The sequence below is a fragment of the Silene latifolia genome, chromosome X, assembly GCF_048544455.1.
Source record: "Silene latifolia isolate original U9 population chromosome X, ASM4854445v1, whole genome shotgun sequence".
NCBI classification, from domain to species: Eukaryota; Viridiplantae; Streptophyta; class Magnoliopsida; order Caryophyllales; family Caryophyllaceae; genus Silene; species Silene latifolia.
The window spans coordinates 36,260,593-36,287,617 of NC_133537.1; positions in this window are offsets into that span (position 1 = coordinate 36,260,593).

A 27,025-nucleotide genomic window follows, 5' to 3' on the forward strand; every position below is an offset into this window, starting at 1 on the left:
GCAGAAGGGAGTTAAGGGTAGAAGTTAGGTTGGGGGGGAATCGAGGGAAAGGAAACGTGGGGAAAGTGGGGAGTTATTGAGGGGAAATGATTGATTGGACCTCTAACGGTCAGTCTCAGTGGATAAGAGTGTAAGTGGGCTGACGTTTCGCTATGACATCACCACTACATGCAACATCCAGGAGGGAAGTAACTCCCAGCATCCATCGAACAAGAACAGAACCTAGCAGTTGCTTAAGGGTAATTGTATGGGTAAAAATACCCTCTCATTTTCATCATGACGTGGCAACTCGCTATTGGGTAAGATAGAGGCACACGGATCAATGACAAGGCAGCAGGCTGCTAGACGCAATGAAGAACAAGGGGGGATGAACCTGTAAATTCAAGTAATACAAAGGCCACGATTGAACTAAATAACAAATAGCCAGCAGGAACGTTGAAATGGTCAGCAGGAACATTGCGGTTATCAGTAGCAGCTTTGACAAAGTCAGCAACCACTTCATATTTCATAGGAAGTGAAGCATATGGTTGAGCAAATAAAGAGACATGTGGGACAAATTCAAGGAAGGCTATAAAATAGCAACAAACATGAGATTCCAGGCATTCCTCATTCCATTTTCACTCCATTCAAAGAAACATCATTCACCACCTGCAACAATTAATAATCAACACACTTAGAAGCATATACACCATTCGTGTCATTTGTACTTAGTCATTTGATGATTTCTGTTGTTCCACCTGATTGTTCCAGCTAAGTTTATCCTCGAATACTATTATTACTAGTGGATCATTGGCGGGATACCATTCCTCCCGCGGTTTTTCCCACATTTTGGGTTTCCCGCGTCACCATTTTGCTTGTCTCATTTGTCTCTCTTTCTTTTTCGTTTGCTTTTCTTTCGTACTAGTTGTTTACTTTCGTTCTCATTATGTTCTTACTACTTATCTACTTAAGTCTTTAAATACCGTATTTTAATTGAAATAGCCGCATTGACTCACAAATCTTTAGTCGGTAAAATCTTACCAAAACAGCATTCCAGACCTTAAAGGAGCGTTTGACCACAACTCCTATCCTAGCTTTGCCTGAGGGAAGTGAGAACTTTGAAGTATACACCGATGCTTTAAAGAATGGTTTGGGATGTGTTTTGCTGCAGAATGGGAAGGTTATAGCTTATGCGTCGAGGCAGCTGAAGCCGTATGAGGAGAACTATCCTACTCATGACTTGGAGCTGGGTGTAGTTTTGTTTGTTCTTAAGATTTGGAGGCACTATCTTTATGGGGGCAACTTTTAAGGTATCTTCAGATCATAAGAGTCTGAAGTATATCTACACTTAGAAAGAGTTTAACATATGGCAGAGACGATGGATGGAGCTGATTGGGGACTATGACATGGAGATCATCGATCCTGAGGGTAAGGCCAATGTCGTGGCAGACGCCTTGAGTAGGAAGAGTGTTCATTCGTTGTGTACAGCTATGTCTTTGCTGAAGTTGATGGATGAGATGTCCAAGATGGGAATCCACATGATTAGGAAAGGGGATACTATCGGGTATTTGATGATCGAGCCAGACTTGTATGATGATATAAAGAGGAAACAGAAGCTTGATCCAAAGATCCAAGAATGGAAGTCAAGGGTGGAAAGTGACACGGTTTCTAGGTTTTCTATCCAAATAGATGAGAGTGTTCGTTTTGATGGGATATGGTGTGTTCCTGATCATGCAGATTTGAGGAGAGTAATCATGACAGAGGCTCATTGCACTCCTTATTCAGTTCACCCAGAAGGTGACAAGCTTTATAAGGACCTCAAGAAAACGTTTTGGTGGCCTAATATAAAAAGAGATATGGCCGAGTTCGTGGCTAAGTGTCTGACATACCAGAGAGTAAAGGGTGAGGAACGAAGACTGCAAGGTAAGATTCAGTCACTTGAGGTACCCGAGTGGAAGTGTGATTCGATCTCTATGGACTTTATCGTGGGGTTACCAAGCACGCAGCAAGGTAACAATATGATTTGGTTGATCGTCGATCATTTAACAAAGTCAGCTCACTTCATTCCGATGAACGATATTTGGACCAAGATACAGCTAGCTATGGGTTACCGAAAGCATGTGGTCAGGTTACATGGTGTGCCAAAGGATATAGTGTCAGATCGAGATGCGAGGTTTATATCGCGGTTTTGGTAAGAGTTGTAGGATTTGATGGGAACGACCTTAAAGATGAGTACAGCTTTTCATCCAACGACGGATGGTCAGACTGAGAGGACTATCAAGACTTTGGAGGACATATTGAGGGCTTGTGCCTTGGAGTTCGATTGGAGTTGGGAAGATAGGCTGGACTTGATCGAGTTTTTTTTACAACAACAGCTATCACACCAGTATTGGGATGGCACCGTTCGAGGCTTTATATGGCAGGAAGTGTAGGAGTCCAGTTTGTTGGGATGAGAGTGCAGAGGCGGTGGTTTTAGGGCCACAGATGGTGCATGATATGATTGAACAAGTTCGTCTGATTCATCAAAAGATGAAAGCGGCTCAAGATTGCCAAAAGAGTTATGTAAATTTGCACCGCAGGGACATCGAGTTCGCAGAGGTGACAAAGTCCTTTTGAAGGTGTCGCCTATGCGAGGGGTGATGAGGTTTGGCAAGAAAGGTAAGTTGAGCCAGAAGTTTATCGGCCCATGTGAGATCTTGGATCGTGTAGGTGAAGTAGCCTACCGGCTAGCTTTGCCACCAGCATTGGATCGACTCCACAACGTGTTTCATGTTTCACAGCTCCGAAAGTATGTGAGTGATCCATCACATGTGCTTAAGGTTGAGAACATAGAGCTTGATGATTTTCTAACTTATGCAGAGGTTCCTAAGGAGATCTTAGACCGCAAAGTGCGCAAGACAAGGAATGGTGAGACCGTTTTGCTAAAGGTGCTTTGGTCTAATCATAATGTGGAAGAAGCCACATGGGAACCCAAGGAGTTTATGAAAGAGTGTTTCCCTCACCTTTCGACCAGGTATGTTTGGTTACGGGGATGTAACCGTTGTCTTTTAGGGGGGTAAGAGATGGTCGCATGCTTGTTTTTGGGATTGGTTGTGTTAGCTTAGCTATGTTTATGCCATTTGTTCAGTTTGAGTCGGTTGTTTTATTTTGTGTAATGGGAGTTGTTTAGTTCTGTTAGTAGTTGTTGAGGAGTTGTGTTAGAATTGTTGGTCTTCTTTTGTGTGTATAGTGTGAACTTCGGGGACGAAGTTCTTTTTAAGGAGGGAAGACTGTAATACCATGGTTTTCTAAGTCTGTTACTTAGCCGAATATGACTTACTCGGCCGAGTAAGGGTGTCATATGTTCTGGACAGATTACTGCCCAGGAATACTCGGCCGAGTATGGGAATACTCGACCGAGTAGAGGATACTCGATCGAGTATACTCTATACTCGACCGAGTATCCGGTCTGACGATGTTTATTTCCACGGTTTGATTTAGAGGGGATTAGAATTATATAAACGTGGTTCTCAGTTTCTTAATCACTTTTAACAAAACCTAAGCTCCCACTGTAACTCTAATCATCTCCAAATCTCTCTCAAGTGTGTGGATCTTCGTGAGTCTTGTTCATCCTTCCTTACGTCGATTGTGTCAGTAAGCCTCTGAGTATATAAGTTTCATTAATTTGTTGTTTTAGGGTTTTGCCCTAGTTTATGATTTGGAGGAAAGGGGATTGTGGCATGTTGTAATTGGAATTATGTGATTGTTGTTAGGTGGAGACTTCGTAGAGGAGTCATTTTAGCCTGCTTGATTGTCTCATTTTAGTTGTGCTAAGGTAGGGTTTCCCTACTCGGTTTACTATTTAATTAATTTATGATTTTGTTGGTATGATTGATATTGTGATTAACTGCTGTTGCTTGATTGGAGTTTGGTGTTGGTGTTGTGATGGTTGATGGTGATCTTCGCGAGGTGCGTCCTCGGCTGAATGGAGTCACTTGCGGGAGTGGCCTCACGCTCTAGTTTCGCCCTCTGTGGAACACGCCACAGGAGGGGATGTGCACATTAATGAACAAGGATATTGCTCGTTGATGAGCGGGGCTAAGGTGGGTATGGCTGCGGTCCGCTACTGGCAGGGTTACACACTTTAGTGTGAAGTCAGTTACATGATGAGATTGGGAGTTGGAGGTGGATTGTGATCAGCTGTTTAGCTTATCGTACCTTGTCTTATTTTGATTATGTAGTAAACTGACCCCGTTGTTGTTTTGTAACTCTGTGGTGATCCATTCGGGGATGGTGAGCAGATTGTGACAGGTGATGATGGTCATTAGCTTCGAGGACGAGATGGGGAGTTATCACTCGAGTCTAGCTTCCGCTGTCATGAGATTACTTTTCTAGTTTCAGTTGTCTGAGTATTAGTGAACATTATTTTGGTTTTGGTTTTGGTTTTGGTGTTGGAACATGTAAACGTTAATACTTTATAATTTAATAAATGTTGTTTTGGAATGGTAACTTTGATATACTAGCCTCGGGAAACCGAGATGGTGACGGTCTCTCATGCTAGGGTGGTCCTGGTAAGGCACCTTGGTATGTGGGGGTGTCACACGAATGCTACAATTGGCCAATGGTACATTATAACAACAACATTATTACCACAGCATACATTCATAAGACTGTAACTAATATAACATGTAAGCAGTATAACAATCATAAGATGAAATTAACAATAAAACTACTAAACCGTTTCAATAATATATAAAGATAAACAATTACTTATATCGACGAAGGGTCCTCAAATCATACCTTTATTTGGTGCAAAAAGACCTTGCTTGATCCATTAATATTACCCTATTATTATTTCCCAATGTCTTTGCAAAAGAAATAACCTTACGCATGGTCTATTTGCCTTTCTGTGTTTCTCTGCTCTACCGTTGTTGATTTTGGTTTCCGACTTTCCGTTGAGCTTTTTGCAACTCATACCAATATATGATTGATGACTTGATGAGTCACTAGTAAGCAACGTAGAGATTGATAGGACTTTTCTTTTTTCTTTTTTTTTTAATATTTATATAATATAATACGGAGTAATAAAATAAAGGTCATAACGAGTCCCGACTCATATACTCTTAGATTCATAAAGATTGGGTCGTTTTCGTTTATACCAATAAGTATACGAGGCTAGTTTATAAAGGAGTTAGTAGTATGTCATGTAGACTATATATATATATATATATATATATATATATATATATATATATATATATATATAGGGAGAGAGAGAGAGAGAGAGAGAGAGAGAGAGAGAGAGAGAGAGAGAGAGGATCATGTAAGTCCACCTATTTTGGTTGAGTCCATAAGTCCCATCTAAGCCTTTGGATGAGAAAGATGAAGGGCTGAGATTAGATCTAAGAAAGTGATTGAATGGCTCAGATTATAACAAAATATGTGGACTAGATTACTCCTATAAAAAGAAAAAAACCCTATTTTGTTTCTCATTTTCTGCCTCCCTCCTTCTCACTCATCATCTCTCTCTAAAAACTCTCACCTCTCTACACAAACCCTAAATCTCTCCTCTCCTCCAACAACCACCACCGCATGCTGCCCCTTCACCCGCCGCTGCTGCCTCACCAACCACACACCACCACGCAGCACCCGCCGTGGCACCAACACCATCCCCACCGACAACCACGCCGACAACCACGCAGCACGCCGCCTCCTCTCGTTCTCCTTTCTCTTTTTTTTTTCAGATCTGAAAAAATGAAGTGGCGGTTGTTGTTGGTTGTTGATGGGTTAGTTAATGTCGTCTTTTTGGTGGTTTTTTTTCATTTTTTGATTGTTTTTGGATGGTGGTGCCATGGTGGGTTTGTTGTGGTTATTTTTTTTCATTTTCTTTTTTTTTTTAGTGTTGCCGCTGGAGATGGGGGTTGGGGTTGGGGATGGTGTTGGTGGTGGTTATGGTGTTGTGGTGCGTGACTTCATGGTGGGTCTGACGCCTCCCACTTTTTTTTCAGATTTGAGATAATAAGTGGTTGGTGGTGTTATTTTTTTCAGATTTAAAATAAGTTTCATCCCGAAACTTGAAAATGGAAAATCGAAAAGTTAAAAACTTCTGTTTTTGAAAACTTAAGAGCGTAACAAGAATTTTAGTTTAACAAAAGTAGTTTATTAATCACATTTATGAAATACTCCGTAGTCAATAAAAACGTATGTCTTATAAAATGGACGCAGAAATTCCCGTCGCGAACAAGAATTTGAGTGGTCCAAATTAAAGACGAAGTCAAATTATGCGTTAATAAGCGCTTAACCGGTTATTAGACGTTTCCAATAACAAGTCATAGCATCCCAACAACAGCTCAAAGCCAAAATAAAAATGAAAATATTATTTTCAAATTCTCAGTAAAATGATTTTTTTTTTTAGTATTCAACATAAAATTAAAATTTGAAAATACACAAAAAACTAACTCGAACTAGTTATAACTTTTGTAATACGAAAAATAGTTTGCGTCTCAAAACTTTGAAATCACGGCAATAACACCAAATCAAAATGAGCGAAAGGACACGGAATAGAAAATCTAAAGATAGAATGTCTCGAAACTTGACTAACTCACTTTTTCCTAATAAAAAGGCTATATTTATAAGATTAGTAACTCATGCAGTTTTCACACAGAGAACAAAAAACACAAACAAACACATAATTGAAGCAATGTCTCATTTATAAAAAATCACTTAATAAACAACCTAATATTTCCATACTACAACTACCCCACTCTCACTTTTAGTCGGTTTCAAAGTTAGCTTATAGGTTTCTAGTTTTATAGAATCTTTTCCCCGCTAGACGTGTGGCCGAAGGCTCACCACGCGGTTGTAGGGCAGCTCTGATACCAATCTGTAACGCCCTGAAAAACAAGAAGTCAGCTCAAAATAACTTTTTTTATTAACAATAAACAGCAGCGGAATTATAGGGCATCACCGTTGTATACCTCCTTCGAAGAATACAAGGCTTACACATTAATAAAGATAAATAAGCTATTAAAGCTAAAAACTAATAACTCTATTCACAAAGTATACATCTTATACTTCTTATCCTCTATATGAAGTTCCTCACACTTGACCTTCCCCGATACTTGTACCTGAAAAATAGTGAACGTAACGGAATCAGCCAACCACGGGCTGAGTATGACTCCAGTTGCCTCCACCGGCCTTATGTCATTATTCAGTAACAACTCTCATTATATAACATAATTTAATAATGTCAGAGTACCTAGCATACCAGAGATCAATATGGTATCCAAACAATATATCATGTTCCTAACAAGAAGATATATTCACATCACACTAATGTCGGTATACCATTACTGAAGAGAATGTACATTACGTATTTCACATGGGCCAATGCCCTGGAGCCATCGCTCCTTTTTTTTTTATATGGAGCCAACGCTCCTGGGGCCAACGCTCCTGGAGCCAACGTCCCGGTTGCCAACGCTGCCCTTATAGTTCATATAGAGCCAACGCTCCTACTGTGTACACAGTTTTGATTTCCTCAGTAATGTCATTTCAAACCAATAATCGTATTCCAAATGCTACAATTGGCCAATAGTACATTATAACGACAACACTAAAACCACAGCATACATTCATAAGACGGTAACTAATATAACATGTAAGCAGTATAACAATCATAAGATTAAATTAACAATAAAACTAATAAACCGATTATTTCTAATCTCTTATTTCAATAATATATAAAGATAAATAATTACTTATATCGACGAAGGGTCCTGAAATCATACCTTTATTTGGTACAAAAAGACCTTGCTTGATCCCTTAATATTACCTTATTAGAAATTCCCAATGTCTTTGCTAAAGAAATAATCCTACGCATGGTCTATTTGCCTTTCTGTGTTTCTCTTCTCTACCATTGTTGATTTTGGTTTCCGACTTTCCGTTGAGCTTTTTGCAACTCATACCAATATATGACTGATGACTTGATGAGTCACTAGTAAGCAACGTGGAGATTGATAGGATTTTTCTTTTTTCTTTTTTTTAATAGTTATCTAATATAATACGGAGTAGTAAAATAAAGGTCATAACGAGTCCCGACTCATATACTCTTAGATTCATAAAGATTGAGTCGTTTTTGTTTATACCAATAAGCATACGAGTCTAGTTTATAAAGGAGTTAGTAGTATGTCATGTAGACTAGAACATATATATATATATATATATATATATATATATATATATATATATATATATATATATATATATATATATATATATATATATATATATATATATATATATATATATATAGCCAAGTTCAAATGAGTTCACCTATATATTTGAGTCCATAAGTCCTAATCTAAGCCATTAGATCTTCTAAGATTGATGGTTGAGATTTGAGACTTCTAATCAATTTTTGAAATGAAACTTTAATGTTTTAAAAGTGAAACTTTAATCTGTGAGAGCAAATTTAATTCTTTACGATTGAAACTTTAATTTTTTAAAGTCATTTTGTAAATAAAAAATTAAATTTATGTATTTTTAAATATAACTTTAATGTTTTACGAGTGAAACTTTAATTTTTTTAGGCCATTTTTAATATAAAAATTTGAATTTATGAAATGATGTGATTGTGATTAATGTAATTTAATTTAAATGATTTTTGAATGTAACTTTAATATTATACGAGTTCAACTTTAATGCTTAAAAGTGAAACTTTAATTTTTTTAGGTTATTTTAATAAAAAAAATTGAATTTATGTAATGATGTAATTGTGACTAAAATTTATTTAATTTCATTGATTCATGAATGAAACTTTAATGTTAAACGAGTGGAACTTTAATGGTGACGAATGAAACTTTAATTTTTTTAGGCCATTTGACGAGTGAAATTTTAATTGTGATTATTTTAATTTCATTGATTTAAAAATGAAACTTTAATGTTAAATGACTGAAATTTTAATGATAATAACTGAAACTTTAGTTTTTTTTAGTCCATTTTAATATAAATTTCTATTTATGAAATATCTCTAATTTACGACTGTAACTTTAATGTAGTGCATGTGGAACTTTAATATATTTCGAGTGAAACTTTAATGTATTGAGTCATTTCACCGCTATATAAAATTTATGAAATACTAACAGTCAAGTGTGCAACTTTAATCAATCGAACCGCCATCGACACCCACCACTACTTTCACCGACCACCAACAACACCCACCACAACCCAACCCCACCAGATTTGAAAAAAAATAAAGGAGGAGCACCGACACCAACCACCACATTCGCCACCATGACCAATCTGAAAAAAAAAAGGAAAGACGTCTGACAACCACCAACTGAAAGATACATATTTTTATGAAAGATACATATTTTTAATTGAAGATCTAAAAAAAGAAAAATCTCATATTTTAATTGAAGATCTAAAATTTTCGACAATAAAGATTAAAAAAGAGTAAATTTTCGAAAAAAAAAAATGAAAGATACATATTTTTATTTGTAGGTCTGAAAGTTTCTAACCAAAACAGCGAAAAAGGAAGAAGGACGGAGTCGGTAGCGTGGTGGTTGATCCACCTCTGACAACTACCTCTGACAACCACTGCCTCATCTCATGCCGGTGGCGATGGTGTTTGAAGTTGGTGGTGGCTGAAAAAGAAGATGGGAGGAAGAGAAAAAATGAGGAGGTGGCGGGGGGCTGTTGTAGATGCCGGTGGTGGTGGGTGGAGTTGGAGATAGATGGGAGAGAGAGAGATGGGAGAGAGAGAGATGAGATGAGGCAGTGAAATGTGAAATGGGTTAGATTAGGGTTTTTTTGTGTGTTTTATATAGGTCTTTTATTTTTAGATCTAATCTTAACCCTTGATTTGTTATAATCTAGACCATTCATTTTTCTCATCTAATGGTTAGAATTAGGACTTATGGACTCACCTAAGGAAGGTGGACTCATTTGATCCTAATTCTATATATATATATATATATATATATATATATATATATATATATATATATATATATATATATATACATATAAGAGGAGTATTTATATTATTTAATACTATTTTTTTTTTCGGGTTATTACATTCTACCCTCCTTAAAATAAGTTTCGTCCCGAAACTTCAAAATGGAAAATCGAAAAGTTAAAAACTTCTGTTTTTCAAAACTTAAGAGAGTAACAAGAATTTTAATTTAACAAAAGTAGTCTTTTAATCACATTTATGAAATACTCCGTAGTTAATAAAAACGTATGTCTTATAAAATGGACACAGGAATTCCCGTCGCGAGCAAGAATTCGAGTGGTCCAAATCAAAGATGAAGTCATATTATGTGTCAATAAGCGCTTAACCGGTTATTAGACGTCTCCAATAACAAGTCATAGCATCCCAACAACAGCTCAAAGCCAAAATAAAAATGAAAATAAATTCTTAGTAAAATGATTTTTTTTTAGTATTCAACATAAAATTAAAATTTGAAAATACACCAAAAACTAACTCGAACTAGTTATAACTTTTGTAATACGAAAAATAGTTTGAGTCTCAAAACTTTGAAATCATGGCAATAACACCAAATCAAAATGAGAGAAAGGACACGGAATAGAAATTCTAAAGATAGAATGTCTCGAAACTTCACTAACTCACTTTTTCCTAATAAAAAGGCTATATTTATAAGATTGTTGTGAAATAAGAGATGAGAGAATTGTAGAGAGAAGACAGAGAGACGAAAACTATGTATTATTGCATTATGAGGGAGTTTATATATACACATACAATAGGGTAGAGTTTCCATAATATAATATCTCTAGAATATCCTAACATATGGACATCCATATAATATTACATAATAATATTTCATAACACTCCCCCTTGGATGTCCATTACTGAAGAAGATGTCTCGTTAAAAACCTCACTAGAAAAACCCCTTGGGAAAAACACTGGCGAAGGAAAAGAGTACACTAATCTTCAAACACGCATAATAATAGTTGCCTCGTTAAAACCTTTCCATGGAAAACCCAATGGGACAAACCATGGATAAGGAAAAAGAGTACAACGCGTGTCTACTCCCCCTGATGACTACATAACTTGATGTATCTTGAAATGAACCATGCTTTAACGTAACTTATCGTCTCGATAGTTGAATAAAATCCATTGTAGTTGTTAAACTTGATACCTTCAAATCCTTGATAATTTCTATCTTCATATTTCATTAGAACTCACAATCTCGGTGTAGTCATTTGTGATGACTATTGGATCTTTATTTTAAATAATACTTCCACAATAGTGATAGGGAATTTCTCGATAGATGACATAATATTATATGTCAAGAATAACTCGTCTTAATAATCATAGCATATCAATACGTTGTGCTACCTCGTTAAAAATCTTGCTAGGAAAAACCCATTGGGACAAAAAAAAGCCTAGTCAAAGGGAAAAAGAGTGTAGCCATCATTCTTTAACTCCTTATCTTAAGAAATCAATCCGATAATTATTGAATAAATAATCCAATACCTTTGAGTGTTTTTTTTTGCTAAACCACATATGTATGATATGAATTGGCATTCTCATTGTAGACTTTGACTACATTATTTTCCAATCATTATGGTACTTCTGGACCATAAACTAATTTCACATGTTTAGCATGAAGCTCATTTAAATCATTATTCTCATATGCTCAAACTTCAGGTTGAGACAATAATAATTTCCTTCAAGTAAACTCTACATGAATTTAAATATTCCATTTTGAAAATAATCACGATAACATTTCAATCGTGTCGTAGAGATTCATATATAATCACGAGTTCCCAAAACTCAAGAGGCTCCTATAGGGAGTTATCCTCGTTGGAGTATCTCGTAAGATAATAACATTTCTCCTTTTTTAAACATTTATCCATTTAAAACAATATTATAAAACATGTTCATACATATGATATAAAACTAATTCTAAGCAACAGTTATATAACAATGTAATAAAACTAATTAACATGCAAAGGATGAACTTAATCTCTAAATGCACAAGATGATGACTCGATAATGAAAACTGTACAGTTTCATTTTCCAATATTCATAACTTCAATTGACTTCAGGTCAATAGTTGGACATTTAGTCCATGAGCTCATTTATAATCATAGATTATATGTCAACAATCAAAATTGGACTTACTTATAAAATCTCTATTATCTAGTCCATTATATTCCGCGCGCAAATGCATATCGATTCCTTAAACATATCGATATAATTTCAATATCTCGTGATATTGTCAGTACTGATTAATGATACCTGAATATATTTGGTACCGTTCCTTTTCTATATAGGCCATCTATTATCATTCAGATATCTATGTCACTTCCGGGACATCCAAATTTCTTTACTCCATAGGAGTACCAACTACCCAAACTTGCCATTTTCTTATTACTTGAAGTATGTGAACCGATATGACTCTCACACTATATTTCACGTGTGTTTTATTGTTCAATTTGGCAAGAATCTCAATTTTATTACATATATTTTCTATGATTAATTTATAGCTCGCTATACCACATATAGGGCTAAACTGTCTATAATTAAATCATAGATTTTAATATAACATATCACATTTTGATAAGGTAATAAAAGTGGTATCATAATACATCTTCATAACCAAATGAATACCATCATTTCTAATTCCATGAACCTCTACTTGATGTATTTCATATTGAAAACAAACCACTGAACTTCAGGTTCAGTTGGGGATAATTTACTTGTTTGTTTTTACCAGCTTTTCCTTATCATTCTCCCTCTAAGATGGTAAAAACCATAACCACCTTAGGACATAATTTCTCATATCACCGATGAGAATTTATATGGGCATTTTTTGTATAATAACAATATAATGCAGTTGGATTTTTAATGTGCTGAATCACAATGCCCAATTCGGAGACTAACGATTCCATATAATACTGTGATCTCCAATATTAAATATATATATATATATATATATATATATATATACTCAATCTCCGTGTAATGTCTTGCCTTTAATAAATTTACACGAGAGAGTTTTCAGCACTTATGTTTTCCTTAGGATAAACTTCAGGTTTATCAAAACGGGTATAATAAGAACCCGGATGGCCTAAATTGTCACATCTTGATCATCTCGTGTCAAGTTTCTTAGTTGCCAACAACCCATGACAATCTTTTATAATCTATCCGGCCAGATAAATGATGTGACATAGGACACAACAGGTGTCTCGTACATATAGGCAAGACTTATCGATGTTCATTGAGGGAACATGACTATATTACTCTTTTAATTTGAAAGTGAGTAAATAATCTCCAACAATCCATGATAATCTTGTATACTTCTGAGATACAACTTCTATTTATATCACTTCTAGTGCAAAATAGATAATATGTAAACAAATTACTGAGACGAAAGAGTACATTATAACTAATCACCTCTATAACTCCACTTAGTAGTGAAGCACTAACTCTAGCATGGATAGATAAAATTTAATACGCAACAAACAAAGCAATATATGGAGTAATAAAAGCCGCACATAATTAACGAATTAAGTGCCAAATACCACAAACAATCAACCAATATTATATAAGTATGCAAACAAGTAATTATATAATCAAAAGTAAGCAATAATAAAGGAATGGTTATCATGCTTGTCTATTTATTAGTACTACTGCCACAAACCTGCATACTGACATAAACATTCCTAAAGCAATGGTTATAAAATTTAATCTCTAGTATTGAAGATTCACACAAGAAACTTCTGACAATATTCTAAATTATAGCATGAGTGACTCCTAAACTTGTATTTAGGTCAATGATGATTATTCGAGTAGATGACTCAAATATTGTCAATATACTAAGTAAAACTAACGCTACCCTTATTCATACAATTTATTCAAGTTGTCGTGTGCCCATTATTAGTACTTATTTTACATTGTGTTTACTACACGGTCATAATTAAATCAATAATTTAAACTGATAAAACGTATTCCGTAATATACAAGATATGAAAAATGGAAATATGTAAACAATGTGAATTTTCGGTCACAAATATCATTATCCTTAAATACTATGAATTTCTAGTCATAGTTTCATTATTTACAAACACTATGAACTTCAGGTCATAGTGCGAATGTCAATATTTCAACCCGTAAATAATTCTCCCTTTCTCAAATCAAACTTCAGCATATACGAGTCTCACGGGGATTTTCATGAGATATTCACTTTTATACAATATTGTCATTTCTTTCAATGAACAAATTTGGCTCAATAAGACCACATTATTAAGCTCAATTAAAGCTTCTTTACTTGCTGATGGGGCATATTCTGCACCCGCTGACCGAGTCAACATATTGAGCAAGGTCAAAGTCAAAAGACAGCAAGTCAACGTATTAGACAGCCTAACCGACTCAGCCTGTCGGCCTGTCACTTGGGTCTCGGCTAAGCAACTAGCCAGCCGGGAGACATATCCGCGTGCTCACATCCAAGTCCCCTCGGCATGGAGTCAACCAGGCCAGCCGGCCTGCCATGGGTCCCTCGGCCGAGGGTAGAACATTCTTTCCACCTGCTCTGCCACTTGGCCACTACGTGACAAAAGGTGAAAGTTTATAAATACTCCTCAATCCTCATTGAGAAAACGATCGAATAATCCGCAATTCATCCTAAAACTCACTATTAATCTGGTATAAACTCCCTTATCTCTCTACAATATACTTTGCCAAGTAACACACAACTTAATCTCTTTAAGTTTACTGACTTGAGCGTCGGAGTGAGTACGCTCGGTGCCAAGCCGAGCCCTCAGTTTGTTCATCTTAAACAGGAAAGAGCAAAAGGAAGAGTCAAGCAAAGACATCATTCTACAAGCTTACGTGGTCACAAATTTGCTGAAAAAGAAGGTTGAAGATCTAAAGGAAAGGTGGGCTGATGAACTACCCGGGGTCCTGTGGTCACTTCGAACCACGGAAAAAGAAGCAACGGGGTACAGTCCATTCCACCTTGTCTATGGGTCTGAGGCCGTCCTGCCAATTGAAGCAGCGATGCCGACATTCAGAACGCAAACCTTTGACCCAGTTGAAAATGAGGAAGGCCTGTGTAATATCCGGTATTTTAATATGATATTATATTAGGCCGAGTTACCAGCTGGGTCGTGTAGTGTATTTGTGACTCGGGTAATTATATGACTCGGGTTTTACAAAATCTAACTAGGCTAGGCCCGTATCGTCTTAATAGCACCTATCCTATATGTATAACCCATCTAACCAAACCCTAATCTCCCTATCACCATATTCATTTTAACCATGAGAAAAGAGAGAAAAGAGAGAAGAGGGAGCCGTGTGTGAAGGGAGCCGCGTGAGGCATTGCGAGGCGATTCCTCAGCCTATTCTCATCCTATTTCGTAAGTAGACTATCCTATTACCTCTTTATTCAATTATTAGCATAATTATAGTAGTATTGGGATAATTTTCGTAACCCTAGAATTGGTTTGGAGGTTTTTGATTATAAATTGTATGAGATAAATGAATGGAATAGTTACAGCAATTTACAGATTCGTTGGTCTGTGTTATTTGAGTGTTTTACCTGTCTTAAAGTCATGGGATGCAAAAAGTTAAAGAAGAGACTCATGTTTATTCCAAGCGTAGTGTATGCCTGTGAAAATTGGTAGCATTTCACCGTGTAGTTTTTCCTGAAGAAATTATTTGTAAACGTCTATCTAAAACGTCCGCGAATCAGTAGAGGCTGAAAGATTACTTCTAAAACATAATTTAGATATTGAATTGGTACTGAGTCTTTTTTATATATTTAACTTGAAGAGTTTAGATGAGTTAGGCGTTGGTTTTACTTAGAAATCATTTGTCAAACTCGTTTTATGAATCAATACTTTTTATGCGACGGTTTCTGTCAGTTTTTGGAAATCAGTCTGAAAACCCTTGATAAGTTTGGAATTTGAGAAAAACACGTTAGATATAATTTGTTGCTAAGACTCATGGGGTTCCAATTCAATTGGCCTTGCATCAATTCGAATTTTCTGGAATTAGTTATTCATTTTATACCGAGTCTGCCATGTGCAGGAAAATCAGGAAAAGTCGTGTTTGTTCTTTAAGTTGATATTCCTATTAAATTACGATGAGTCTAGGTTATGTGAATGATTAATTGACTGAGTAGGTGGTAATTATAGATAATTATGTTATGTAGGTGATGGATATGTGAAAGATCATAACTGATTTCTTGTGCGTGCTTGGATTGCGAAAAGGTAGGGAAATACACTTGACTTATTATCGTTGTTGCTGAATTGTGTTGACTTGTTGTGTTTCATATGACCAAACTATGAACGTTGACTTGATTCGTGGTTGTTGATTCATGTTATGATTCATATCCTGGAATGTGCTTGACTGAATTGATCGTATTGAGTATATTATCACAACATTCGGTAACCGGCATGATTCTATGATTTACCAGTTCAATGATATACATATTGTGTTGCATTAATTTCTTGAGCATTCATATGCATTGGAGATGGAGGATGTTGTGGTGATGGGGTGTGGTGATGATGATGTTGTGATAAGGCCCAGGCGGGTTCTGCAGGACTTGCCCTGGTGTCCTCAGCTGCGAGCTGGCAGATCGGCTACGGTCGATATATAGTCTACCTGGGATCGGTATGCATTTTGGGTTGTACGGGTTATGAGATATGAGTTGAGATGGAGGTGGAGGTGACGGAGGAGCATGCATATCATATTTTGTTGTTTCATTGTATTCCCTACTCAACCTCGTGGTTGACCCTGTGTATTCGTGAACACCTGTGACGATCCAAATATTGGGGAGCAGACTTGACAGGTTTAAGAGATAGGACAGGAGCTTGATGGGCGTGAGACACTGGATCAGAAGACTTAGTAGCTAGATCATAATTTAGAAGACTTTCACTTTTATTTATGTTAGTTCCTTGTAATTTGATATAAATGAGGTTTTGTAAAAAGGTTAAGTTAAAGAAATTATGTAATTTGCGTTGGAGTTTAATTTGTTATTCACTACCTCGGGAAACCGAGATAGTAACAGTCCGGTTTATTAGGGAATGTCTTGCTAGAGGCCCCTTTATAAATCGGGGTGTTGCAAAGTGGTATCAGAGCGAACGATCCTCAGGCCTAAACCAATGAACCCAATGAACGTAGGATGTGTCTAAATAAAATGAACCCACGGGAATAAATCGTTAGGAGCTCACAAAGTGCGGTTAAGAAGGCGCCTTTAATGCGTGCTCTTTTGCCCTCTCAGTTTTGAACCAGGTAACCCGAGATAAATTGAGTGAATGGGGTAGTTAGAAGGAAAACCTTGGATATAATCGAGTGGATGTACACCTTGAGACCCATATATTCTAACCATGCTGCAGGACAACGTTACGGTAAGTATTTTGTATGAATGATGACGTGATCATATGATGTTGTGGAGAGGAGAAATAAATTTTTGTGTTCAGGTTGATAATCAATGAAGTGTTGGATTGTGGTAATCGTGAGCGTAGAAATAATTGCGAATTGATGATATTTATCTGGATGGATGTTGAATGACGTGTTGATAGTGCTATTATGTCTAATGATATGCGGTTATGTGATCCCGAAGCCATGCTAGTATAGTATTGTGATAGTAATCAGAAACACTATTGAATTGCATGTTTCTAGTCATAGCAATCGTGATTTAGATGTAAGGAGTTCGTCGAGATGCGAAGGGATTCTATGGGATAGATGTTTACGTAAGTACAAAGTGTGAGATTTAAGTTGGGATGGGTTAGTATACATAGTATGTTCATAAGAGCTTGTAACATAGTAAAGAATGACCTAGTGCTGAAACTCGTTTTGTTTGATTTTACTCTTTAATTGACCTTACTGCCATTTCTTTTCTGTTTATTGTCTCTGGATGAAAATTTAATTAGAGATAGCTTCGTGAGTTATTGTTCATTTGGCGTTGGTTTCATGCTTATAGGATATACGGATTAGGAGTAATAAATGTTTTAGTGGGCTGTGGTCAGGAAGTTTCTGTGCAGTGATGTTTTGACCAACAATTTTGTAAAAATCCTCATTTAAATTGTATTAATAATTTTTGCATAATTCCAACTCCATCGATCAGAAGATTCGCATATGTTTTATAATTGATAAGCCACGAAAATTCTTGATGTCTCTATATTAAATTGTAAGTTTTGCAAACTGACCCAAGTTTCGGACCAATTGCTGTCACATACTTGTTTGGACCAACTGAGTTGTAAAATCCTTTAAAAATTGAATTCTTGAGCTTTGGACCTCATTCTTTTTCTCACGAATTATTAACTCTCTGTATGTTATAAAAAGTAATATAACTCAAGTTTTCGTTGAACGGTTATTTATTCGTGATTTTTGGAAGTTACAACGTGAATCATAACTTTTAAAATGTGAATTCTATGTTGAGTTTTCATACAGTTGTTCGATTATTTCATGAGCCTTATTAATGTGAAATTATAGTGTCCTTATATGATGATAGTAGCACACATATTCATTGTTTATGTATCTTAACAAGTGATAAAAAAAAATTAAAGTTGAGTTTATAACATTGTTGGCATGATAGTATGAGTGAAATTGAATAGCTTAATTTGATTCTTAATCGAGGGTAAAATATTTTATACGAGTCCAGTTGTTTGCATATTTTATGCTTGGCATGTTATAATATCTCTGGTGTATTCATCATATTTGTATAGTGGTCGGATATATATAAATATAAAACTATATTGTCATATCTTGGTAAAGTTGGTGGCGTTAAATGTTAACTTGATTGTTCTAATATACTCGCATGAATATTTGTAATAATTATGTTTAAATGTTTACACATGGATGGTAGTAATGAGTATGTCTAAATGTTCACACATGTAGGATGTCATCTGAGTTCTAATGTCTTTTATGTGAGTCTGTGTGCCTATAGTTATACTTATTACTTTCATTGCATTAATTTATTTCAGTTGAACCTAAACTTATGATATGATAATAAAATAGTGTTGTTGTTCCTTATTGGATATGTTCATAGTTGTATTGTCATGAAATGCTAAGGTGATTGTTGCAATTGTCACGATATTTGAAATATAGTTGATATAGTTACGATATTTGAAATATATTCTCGAACCGTCGAATTATAATGAGATAACCCTTTGATGATTCACATGTCATGCGTATGTTTAAATGATAGTCGTTATAGTTACGTTTAATTGAGCCGCGAGTTGCCTATTTGTTCAAACCGTGCAAACCAGAGAACTTGTTCACCTTACTAATCTTTTGTCATAGATAATGTTCTACAAGTTATATGATGGTATATGTACATGTTTAAGTTGTTTATTCGATATCTTTTTTTTTCTTTGAAAATGAATTATACTTGAGTTGATGGATACAATTGAATGGTATGGTTGCTAAAATGTTAAACATATGTGTGATATGGAAGTAATTTTGTTGTTATTGTGAATCATATAACTATTAATACTCAATTGTAATTTCGGTTGTTTGGCTTCTACATTATTAAGTTAATTACTCATGACTTACAATCGATGGTTCCGTAAGGAGTTTAACGGGAATTTTATAGTGTGCCTCCGATCTAAACTAATAATCTTCTTATATTGACTATATGGTTAGCCTCTTGTCTAGTTCTTATGACGTGATAAATCGTTTTAAAATTTAACATGTAATTGAGTTGGTACTTATACTTTTGTGTGACCATGCAACCTGTGATAAATAGATCTGTAATAAAGAGGTAAAATTTTGATTGAACACAGTTAATTTGTAGTTACTTGCTTTACATTATGGTACGAATCGTATGCTTTGACGAGACGTCACCAGGGGGGAATGTACTATCTAAAAGGGGTCTCCGATTAAATGTTGTAGTCGTGTTAGTTAGTGAATATAATCGAGTAAAGAAGTGCGACTAAAATCGATGTTGAGGTAATAGTCGTTCGTTAGTAAAGATAGGACTGAAATGAATAAGATGAACCTGTAAATTACGAAATATGAGTCGACACCTAAGCTTGTATTGTTTGAAGGAATTGAGTTAAGTTTATCTGATTTTGAGTTAAATGGATTCTATGGACGGCTCTGTTATAAGATTTATGTTAAGAAAGTTATTCACCGTCCAATATGAAAGTAAAAGTTTTGAAAATGAAGTTAAATTTTGTCGTGTGAGTATAAATTCGGAATGAGATTCCAGCCAGTGTCTGGTTGTATGGTTTCATGATATTTGCTAGTCTGGGGGAATGAAGCTAGAACGGAGTCACAAATAGTGGGTTAATTTAATCATGTTGTTCGTTCATGTAGTGAATTGGTGGGTTGTGGTTAGTTACGAATGTCAAAACGGGAAATGTAATGTGGTGATTTAAGTGAGTTGTGTGTTAACATGGTATGTTGATATTAGCATGATATGTAATTAATATTTGTAAAATTGGTGTAGTTAAATACATTTAATCTTTTATGTCATGGTGTTGGGTGCAGTTTAAATATATTTAACACCAAGAATGAAAATTTATGTATGATAGTATTGTATGTTAACTTTCCAATATCGCTGTTTACTCGCTTGACTGACTCGACCAATAAGCTTGTAAAATTTGCCAATCAATGTGCATTCGTCATTCGTCATTCGACCAATATTTCTTGGAAAATATGCTATTTGACATGAACCATATTGTAGATACCCGTATCCGTCGATATTGGAATTTATAGAGAACCCGACAAACACCCGATGATGATAGGACACAGGTATTCTTTAGTTGTCACTGTCATTATTTGGAGCTCGTTTTACGATGTAGAATGGGCGTCGTCGATGATGTATTTTATTAATTTAAATGATATTTAAATTAATGTTTTTTAAGTGAATTCATTTTATTAATTTAAATGATATTTAAATTAATGTTTTTTTAGTGAGTTCATTTTATTATTTTAAATGATATTTAAATTATGGTTTTTTTAAGGTGAATTCAATTTATTTTATTTTATTTTGAATTTATTTTCCCAAGTTTATTTTATTGAAAATAAAATAAATAATTGATTTGAAAAATCATTTTATGAATATATTTGATTTGAAAAATCATTTATTTTAATGTGTTAATTGATTTGAAAAATCGATTTTAAAAGCGAAGAAAACTCGTTTTAAAAGCATGTTTTTGAGCTCGATTTTAGCTCGGTTTTTGGGCCCGTTTTCTTTACGAGTTGGCACGAATATCGAGTACACTAACCAACCTAAGCCTCTACCCATCCAACCCAGTTCGAACCCCCATAACCACGGCCCAAATTCCATCCCAAACACCCCCCAAACAGCCCGCATATACACGAGCAGCCCCCCTGTTTTGCAGCTCGAATCCCGAGCCCAAAACCCGCTCCAAATACCACCAAAACCCGTACCCATTAACCCTAACCCATACCCTAGTATCCTACCCATATTACCCTAGCTTAATCACCAAGAAAACCCCTCTCAAACCCTCACAAAAGCTGCTGGACAGCAGCTATGCGTGAGCAGGCCCGACTACCTCTCCCTCTCTTTTACCCTACTTTAACTCCTTATAAATACCACCCCTTCACCATACATTCATTCCTCTAAGTTCTCCATACATCCTACCTTCACTCACAAGCTTTAAACCCCAGAAACAAACCCTAATTGCCTCTCAAAAACCCTCCACAAAACCGACATCCAAACTGAAACAGTTTGTGTGTCCTCTTCGAAAAACAATTCGTTCCTCCATCAAACCTCCATCAAAATTCGAGTTTCTTGTTCCAAATTAACCATATAACATCCATCTACACATTAGACAAAGATTTACGAGCCAAATTGCCCTTGAGAGTACACGAAATCCCTCGAAAAACAGAGTGTTATACACTCTGTTTTCGCGGTTTGTTCCTGTCTGTCCAGTTCTGTTTGTGCTCGTTTTTCGTGCCCAATAACTCAAAACAAGCAAGGGTTGCCTTAAGATCTCTGTTCTCCTCTCTTTCTAGTTTTCAAAACATCTTTTAAATCGAATTTTCATCGTGAAACGAGGGAGAAATCGCTGTTTGAAAGTTGCTGTCCAGATTCGATAAAAACGCGTGTTTGCTTTGTTTCTTCGTCGACGACGGCCTCTCGAGATAAAATCTACCATCGATTACGACCCAAGACGGTGTCAACGATACATGTAGGTTGAGGGTGCATCAAATCCTCCTCTTTCTCCCTTTTTTATTTCGTTTTTATGTTTGTTCTTTTATAGTTTGTTTTGTTTGTTTATCGCTTTTTATTTATCGTTTAAGTTAACTATGAAACTAGTTTAGTCCAAGTATGAGTTAAAGTACCACCATGAACACCCGCGTTGACTTGAGATGGGAAAAGAAACTGCTACATCAGTCGGTCGTACACCCCCGTCTCATTTACATATCCTCGTGTTCAAGGTAGGGCATTAATAAAACAAATTTTAACTTCGTTCTTCGCTTTTGACATCTCCTCTTCTCTCGTGTGATTCGACCCATCTTAGGACCCGTCACATGTTAGTATGACCTCTGATTGTTAACATATAACTCATTTAGATGACATTAGATCAATTTAATAACCTAATTAGACACTTTAGGGTACATCGACATAGCTTTAAAAATCAACTAACAATTCTGTAACTTAATGAACGCATCTCTCTCTTTCACCTAATTTCTCGCTAGTATAAGAGTGCATGATTAGCACCTTCTTATTAACACTCGATGAGTTAAATTAATTAGCGAACTTGACCTAATTTGACCCCTTTTGAGCCGTGTAGAATACACAATTGCAAGACCTCTTTTCAATCGATCAACGTCGTTTCTAACTTATTTTCTAATTCGTTCCTAACCCGTTTCGCAAACATCGATCTAACCTAATGAATCTAACCTAAGAATTAGGGTATGCTAGATCGTGTGGGCCGTGTTTGGCCGTGTCCTTGTAGTCCCTTTTCTCGTTTTTTTCTCATTTTTTATCTCGTTATTTCGTATCTTGTAATTACTTTGTTTATCGAGTCGTGTTTGTTAGTTTGGTTGTAATTTTCAAGTTAGTTTTCTTTTATCGAGTCAAAACCTCTTTCAAAAAACCTTAGTCTTGTTTGGTTAGATGGTTGTGCCCCAATGCTTGTAAGAGCGTAGTAAATCGCATGTTGTTTAAAGCAACATGGCCCGATTTATGCTAATGCATGCTTTGGTGTGCGGCCCTATGTCTAATTCGATGAGATTGAGCGAAAGCACACATCACGAGGAGTGACCCAAGGCCGTGAGTCATGTAAGCCGTGGGCCACCCCTCTTGTGCACGCTTTCCTGGGCCGATTGGCCGTGTAATGTGTCGTGTACGGTTCTGTATGTAGCAATTGTATTTAGATCGAGTTGTATCTTTAATTTATTGTTGTGTCGGCATAAAATGCCTGGTTTGTAATAGGTAGATCCCAACGGCTCCCCCATTCCCCCTTAAGCCTTGTTTGCTTTGTTTTGTATGTTGTTAGATTAATCAACCCACATGCTAAATTACAACTTTGACAAAGTTAGTTTAGTTGCATCTAAAACGACATAGAAATTGTTGTCACATGTTAGGGTTTAAAACGATGTTTGCATTTCATATATCGTAGTAGCTATGACCTTGTTTGAAATCCATACTTGACTTAGTAGAGGCCGTTATTGACGGGCGGGGTTGGGTGTCCTTATGGGCTTCCCAACACGTACCCTCACCCCTTACTCAAGATCTATGGTTTGTGGATCCGTCTAAATACCATTGGATTACGAGAGTCATTCAAATCGAGTGATATAGGGTACAAGTCTTTATCTTTAATCACTCGTAGTCGATTGGCTTTATGCTTTTCGATGAAAGGTGTAAAGTTGACTTGAACGGTTCCAAGTTCCCAAAAAACTTGGTGGCGACTCTAATATGTCTTAATTCGATTCGAAAGAACCTCGAGTCGATTATGCCTAGTGTGGATCCCGCGGACGCAGTTCCCGAGGGCCTTGTCCACAGTTTGGCGACTCCGCTGGGGGAAAAGAGGACTAGTTACACTTTGTTTCTAGGGTCTTTTCCTCCGAGGTGAAACTTGAAAAGAAAGTGTCGGAAAGTAAAACATTACTCATAGTGCTACGATTCATGCATAAACCCTTAAGGACTTGCCCGGGCCGTCCCAGCGTTTCTTCGTGATGCGTGGGGGGCGACGTCCCACTATGCTAGGAAGCTGCACATTGCTCGCTTCCACTTCACCTCGCGTGGTTCTTGATGGTGGGGATGATCTTCTAGGTACTCTACCTTAAGACACCTTGCTCAATAAGACCGTAAAAGGATGGAGGGCATAGACCTTCTTGTATAAGACTTGCCGAGACTTAGAGATGTCTAGGAGCATACATCCTTATAACATGAGAATGACAATGTGCAAATTGTTTTCCCGAGTCTTTTCGAAATTTTCCATGTCCTTTTCGAAACCGAACTTTTGAACAACTTACTTTCAAAATAGCATGGTTTTAAAAACGCGGAATGCTGCCCAAATAGGACTAGAATTTTCGGCCCAAAATGAGCTTTTATAGCCGGCATGCTGCCCATTTCAAATCTCATTTTCGAATCAATCTTTCGTTTTTCAAAATCAATCCAAAGTGCCTCTCGAACCTCAACCAAGCATGAAATGCGTCAAGTCGTGTCCGGGTCATGGCCGTGTTAGGCCGGGTGTGTTTCGTTCTAAGAGTCTAGAACGCGACCTTGTTGGGTCACCCAAGCTCACCTCTTGGGCCTTGAGTCATGTTGGTCGACCTTTTGGTCTAGGATAGTCCACAAAAACGCCCAAGCTAGGCCATTTAGGGCGTTTCACCCGAACCTATGGGCTATATTAGTCCAATCACGGGTTTGGCCACACCGAGTCCGGTTTATAACCGATTTATGACAGTTTGAGTCATGTCGTTTTGTCGAGTCTAAAATGAACCAAGGTCTAGATCCAACCGTGAGTCGAACCTTTGGTTAGTCAATCTCAAGTCGAGTCTTTGTTTGAGTCAAGTTGGGGTCGTGTCCTTAAGTGTGCAGGGGCTCTTACTTTAAATATTGACTCAGTACGGGGTTTTCTTGTAGAAAGGCCGCCAAAAACCCGACGTCAAGCAATGGAAGATGTTAACAAGCTTACCGAGGCCGTGAACCTCATGATGACCCGCATGGATGCAATTGAATCTAAGCTGGGTGAAGATTCCCCTCCATTTACCCCACCTCGACCGATCCGGAGAAACGGTTCAAGTTCATCGAAGACCGTCTCGAAACTCTCCTGTGGGGAAGAACATCCACTATGAGAATGCTAGGGCCTATGCCCGATTCAAGATAAGTTGCCCACGAACATGGTACTCACCGACATCCCAAAGTTCAAAGGCACCGAAGATCCAGTCCACCATGTTAAGGCCTATAAAGGGTACTTAGCATTGAAGGGAGTACCGCCGACATGCTCTCGAAATTTTCGCTCAATCTCGGATGAACACCGAAGGCGTGGTTCTATAATCTTGACCTTAAGAACTTCCCCACTTTCGAAGTTATTACGGTGGAGTTCGTAAGCACTATCGACAATGTTGAGATTCAAACCAACATAAGGACTTTGGAAGTAATGACACGGAAGGAAAAAGAGGGCTTTACTGAATTCCTCGCAAGATGGCGCGCCGAAAGCGTGAAATTAGCCAAGAAGCCTGATGAAGTTGAAATGGTAGATAAATTCGTAAAGAATCTACGACATTTACCGTAATGCTCGAAATACAGAATTTTGGCTCTTTCAAAGAATTGATAAGAATCGGGATAAAGGTAGAAGATGATGTCATAAGGGCAGAGGCCGAAAAGCCGAAAGGGTACCAAGGGGCCTCATCGTCTAAGGGCAAGGCCAAGCAAGCAGGCCCATATTGATGAAGCCATCAATCTCTTAGAAGGGCAATCGAAGAAGTCGCAGCGCCAAACACCTAGGGCATTCACCGATATCGGATGCACTTATACATACGCTCTCCAAAGGCTCATAACCCAAGGAAAGCTGAAGCCTATTGGTCCAACTCCGGACCCTCCCGCTGATCAACAAGGTAAATGGTATAAACCAAATGCCTACTGTGCCTTTCATCAAGGGAAAGGCCATGATACAGAAAGGTGTTATCGACTGAAGCACGAAATACAAGACATGATCGAGAATGGAACACTCCCGATCCCAACTGTTAAACCCAATAACATCACCAATCCATTTGGTGATCACGCCAACTTTTTTTCTGTCGAAGACAATGTCGATTATTCCCATCTTATCCGCCCATGTCACTTGAAAGGGGTGTTTATCGGGAAAATATTTGTGGATTGCTTTGAATTCTTGCCAAACTCGAAGAATGAAATTCAAGTCGGGAGTCTTGCTCTAGAATGTTCTCCTCTCATTAACGAAGTTAATAAAAGACAATTCGATTTACCAACCTTCATCACTGGCGTAGATCCTCAGAGGACTACCTCAGGATGGAGGCAGACCATCAAAGGGATCAAGGACAAGAACCGAGCATCTATGTTGACAACTGAACAAGGGAAAGCTCAAGACCAGATTTGAAAATTATGAGTCGGGATCTGTTTTCTTATCTTAGTCGAGTCGAGTCTAGGACTTTTTTTTCTTGAATTTGAGTCATTTGTTCCGCGATGACCTAGGATGTGTCCTAGGAATCGTTCCTTCGAGTCTGTTAAGCATTTCTCATTCCAATAAAAAAGTTGCAGTTTCGTTTCCAAAATTGCCTTGTTTTCAATCCTCAATCATTCTGAAAGCATGATAAAATGCACAACACACTCAAAGAGATCCCTGGGGTAGAAATATGTCCCGTTTCAAAATGTAAGGTACACTAGGATCCCGTGTTTGATTCCTTTACCTATTCCATGTCTGGTGGTAGAAAACCTCCATCTGAACCAATGTTTGTGACAAGCTTTTAGATGATTCTATGACAAACCCGGACTAGCTCCTTGTTTCCCCTATCGATGACGGAAGGCAAGCCTTTTCCCCATAAAATCATCCCATCTCGAAGAGAGAAGATATCAACCCGTTCTAACAAGGAATTGTTAGTTCTTACCCAAATTAGTTGGCGAAGCCCAGTTTTCAAGGTGTATCC